Consider the following 5,056-nt stretch of genomic DNA (forward strand, 5'->3'; position numbering starts at 1 on the left):
TACATACATCAATTTTGTCAGGCACATTTGTACATTCATTGCCCTCATCATTCTCAAAACATTTGCTCTCCACTTAAGCCCCTGGCATCAGCTCTTCATTTCTCCCCCTCCCTCCCCACTCTCTCTCCCTCATGAACCCTTGATAATTTATAAATTATTATTTTGACATATCTTGCCCTGTCTACCATTTTTGTTGTCATTCTTTTTCTTGTTCTCCTCTCTCCATCTTCCTTTCCTCTCTTTTTTTCATTCTTTAATTCTACCTCTTATAAACACATACACACACACACACACACACACATATCCTTGTTTTCTTGTTAGCTTACACTTTCCCCTTTCTTTATCTCTTTCTATTGTCTCTCTCTACTTTTCCTTTTAAAACTTATTTTCCCTATATCTATTACTTTTTACTACCTCCCTTTAAATACACTTTCCATTATTTTTATAAACATCATGGCCCATTCATATGGCTCTTTTTTCTCTTTTACTGCTCCTCACCCACCAACACTACTTTCCCCACCCTCACTTTCAGTAACTCCTCCTGGCTGCTATTGGAAGCCTTTATAGCTACCCCACAGGAAGCTAATGCCACTGCTGTGCCTCCCTTTCACCACTGACCAACAGTAACCCGCTTTGGAGAGCTTACTTACCCACTCCACCCACTATTGGCCATTGCAAAGTATTTCTCCCTGCTCCTATTGCCTCTCCTCTTCCCAGCCACAACTCTTCTTTCTACAGCCTCTAGTAGCCCTGCATGGATAGAGGACCTTGCTGGCTGCTTGGCTTGTGGGAACCCACCACCTGCAAGGAGACACACAGCTACCATAGTACCCGAACTGACCTACCACCTGCAGCTGCCACCAAGTGGGGCTTTCCCTTTAAGGCAGAAATTCAGAAACTTCACTTTATTTAGTCTTCCTTGTTACTGTCCCCATGTCCTGCCACCTCACCCCCTGAGTTTTCTCACTCCAGCACATCTCTACCCCTCTGTCTTTTATTCCCTCTTTTCTCTTCTCTCTACTTCCTTTCACATGCAACTCACCCCCTCAGATCTACCCACTCCTTTTCTTTTCTGTCTCCTTCCTTCTTATCTTTTTTCTTTTCCTTTTTTATCTTTCTCTCTCATTTTCATTGTTTTGCATTAATTATACTTCTGCTTCTTCTAAACACATCCACATATTTATTTTAGTGTTTGATTGCTTGCTTACACTTTTCTTATTTTCCACCCACCACCTCTTTATTTCTTCCTCTCCATTTCCTTGTGAAACATAGTTTGACAAGGTCTATGAATTGTTATTACCCACCTTCTATCTTTCTATATTTTATTAAATCTCTTTGCCTTTCCATACAGCCCCTTATTTTATTTTCCTTATTCTTTCTTTTATTTCCCATTCTTCTCTAATTTTCTCTTACTGATATTTCTCCCTTTTTTCATCTTCCCACTGTTTTTTTTACTTTATTAATATTCTCCAATTCCACTCAACAAAGCCAACTACACCACACAAAATTAATAACTCAACCTACTCCAACAGGCCACACAAAGTTTATAACTGCCCCATGATGCTAGGAAACCAAAAGTCAATAGCAATGCACACAAAAATCAGTAGAAAAAAAAAAGAACAAATAACCCAAACCACCTAAACCCAATGGATCATTCTTAAAAACGGTACTGGAATTACTAGAAATAGAATTCAGGAAAATGGTGTTTAAGTTCCATCAAAGAATGGAGGAAATGTTCATGGGAACAACAAAAATAATTTAAAAAATAGAAACCCTACATAAATGGAATTCCAGATGACAAACAATCATAGAATTAGATAGCACAAAAAAACCCTGCATAATAGAATGGAAAAGAAAAATAAAACTTAATTGGTGAACTCAAAGACAATTCTGAATACAACTGATGAGAGAAAGAGGTAACAGACAAAAAAAGGAAGCCTCAGAAAATTTGAGAATGATGTCGGATACCATCAATAGAAACAATGTGCATCTCACTGGGATCCCCGAGCAAGAATTAAAAAAAAGTATCTACAGAAAAAAATAGTTCATGAAATCATGGAATAGAACTTCAACAACATAAAGGAGGAGAAAATAATTATTCATGAAGTTGAATGAACCTCAAACTAGATAGATCCCCCCCAAAAAAGCTTTGCAACACATAGCCACACTCTCCAGTTTCAAGGAAAAAGGAGAAATCTGGGAGCAGCTAGGGGAAAAGGAACAGTATCTTACAGAGGAAAACCAATCAGAATAACTTCAGACTTCTCAGTAGCAACCAAACAGGAAAGAAGATAATGGAAAATTCGGGGGTGGGGGGGAGTCCCAACCAAAAATCCTATATTGGGGAGGGGGAGTGGGGAGCAACAAACTCAGGGATAAGGGAACAAGAGATCTAAAATTGATGGTGTATAATGCCTGGTGGGATTTAATCCAGTGCAATGGATCTGAGAGGAATTACTGAAAGCCAAATGAAGTTTGAGTGTGATAGTGGGAGAGGTGGAAGGTGAAAGGAAACAGAGGAAAGAAATAGGAGGCAAAAGCTACTTATAGAGGTATAGATATAGGCATGTTTATATGTAAATATACTAATTTATAGTGAAAGGGATAGAGACCAATGCACATATATTTATATAAGTATTCAGATAGCAGAGAGACTTTGGACCTCTACTCAAGGCTTCCCTTAACACAGGACACTTTTTCTAATAACCTGGCATTCTTTGATACTTACCTTCCCGTCACAATGGCTAAAGACAAAACGGGTGCATAAGCAAATGTGCTAAAGAGATTGGATGGTGCCTGGCTATCAAAAGATATAGCATCTGGGGTCTTAAAGGCTTGAAGTTAACAAGAAGCCCTCCAGCAAGGAAGCATTATTTGCTTATTGCCCACATGGAAGAAGCACATCAGCCTGTATGATCATGAGGTGTCGACAGGTCAAACAACTATATTGATGTGAATGAAGAGGGTTGTAGTGGAGACCCAAAGCTCATCTGTATACAATTGAATATAGGTCCCCACACACACACACACAGAAGGGTTATAAGGAAGGGATGACTCAACCAAGGTGCAGTATACCACCAATGAAACACACATCATTCCCCTAGTTCCTGAATGCTCCCCCTCCCCACCATGATCCAGTTCTACCTGACAAATCTGGCTATGCCGGAGAACACACATTGGTACAGATAAGAACTCTAGACACATAGAATTCAGGACAGATAAATTCCTCAGGAACAGTAGTGGGAGTAGCGATATCATGAGTGTAGGGGGATGGCCGAGGAGGGGGAAGGTGGCAAAAGGGGACCCCATCACAAGGTTGGATATATAGCCCCCACCCACCCCAAAGGGGATGAATTACAGAAATGTGGGTGAAGGGAGAGAACGGACAGTGTAAGATAGGAAATAATAGTATATACTTGATAAGGATTCATGACGGTGGGAGGGTGGGGGAAGGAGGGGGAAAAAAGAGGAGCTTATACCAAAGGCTCAAGTAGAAAATCTTTTGGAAATGATGATGGCAACATATGTATAAATATGCTTGATACAATTTATGTGTGGAATATTATAAGAGCTGTAAGAGACCCCAATAAAATTATTTTAAAAGAAAATGAAGAACAAACCATTCTTGAATTGAGGCAAGATTTAAGTAGAGGCCCAAAGTCCATTTCTTCTCCCTACTATTATGGTCTTAGTTTTACCTCATTAATCTTGTGAGACCTGTGTATGTTCATTTATATAATTAATATAATTTGATGTACAAAATCAAAGATAGATAAACCTTTCAGAAATAGTAACGGGAATAATGTTCCCTGGGGTTACAGAAAGTGAGGGGGGGGGACAGGTGAGGTAAGGGGAAACTGATAGCAATGATGACTTTATAACCCCACTGAGGGGAATAAAGAACAGAATTGTAGGTGAACAGATACATTGGATGATGTAAGATACAATAAATAATAATAAGATATAATATAATAATAAGGGTTCTTGAGGGCTATGGTGGGGAGGGAAGTAATAAAGGGGAGCTGATATCAAAGAGTTCAAAAAGAATGAAAATGTTCTGAAAATGATGGTGCCAGCAATTGTATAATTGTGCTTGATATAATTGAATTATGGATTGTTATAACTGTAAGAGCTCTCAATAATATGATTCAACCATAAAAAAATCCTATATCCACCAAAATTATACCTCAAACATAAGGGAGAACTAAAGGTATTTTCAGACAAGGAAAATCTTAAAGAACTTATAAAAGCAAGGCCTGCATTACAAAAATACTAACTGGAACACGATAGACAGAAAATCAATAGCACACAAACCTGAAAGCATCATATAGGACAACATCGCTCAGAATCCAATCCAATGTAAACAATGCACAAACAACAGAAATCAAGAAGAAACAAAGATACCAATAAAGAACTGTGATAGGTGGGTTTATTGTGCCATCCTGGCCAACGGGAACATTGGGATTAATAAGGTCAAAGTTTGATTGAAGGGCAAAGAGATAAATGGCTTGGCAAGCCCCACCCCCTCTCTCTTGCTCTCTGGTGATTGGACCAGTGTGTGGCTGCTTTAGCTAGTTCTCTGCCTCAACTTGTGAGCTACACTACCTGTGGGACAGCCAACCCATGGAATGTGTTGCTAGAGCTTGAAGTTCCTTTGAGATCTGCTTTGCAACGCTGTTGGTGTATACATCGTTTGAGCTTGAGGCTGTCGGATCCTGTCATCTGTCATTGCTTGAGTTCAATATCTCAGCCGGGCCTGCTTCGCTAAGCTCCTGAGCTGCTGACTGTTGGTGACCCTCCCTGCTATTTTCTGCCTGTGACCAGAACGCCTGCATTACTGTAGAGAAGACTCAGCTGTCTGCTTCCTTGACCTTGGCCCCAGCAGCCCTCGTGAATTGAAGGACTTCCAGTATATTAACTGTTCCATGGAAGTGAGTTGAACTGAGCCCTCTGTACTGCTGTGTGGACTAATAAGCTGTTATATTCCTTCATGCTATATATATGGATATCCATATATACGTCTTAAGTGTCCTGGTTTTGTTTCTCTAGAGAACCC

Source organism: Echinops telfairi, unplaced genomic scaffold (genome assembly GCF_000313985.2).
Source record: "Echinops telfairi isolate 266 unplaced genomic scaffold, ASM31398v2 ScPeMD7_7427;HRSCAF=8465, whole genome shotgun sequence".
Classification (NCBI taxonomy): domain Eukaryota; kingdom Metazoa; phylum Chordata; class Mammalia; order Afrosoricida; family Tenrecidae; genus Echinops; species Echinops telfairi.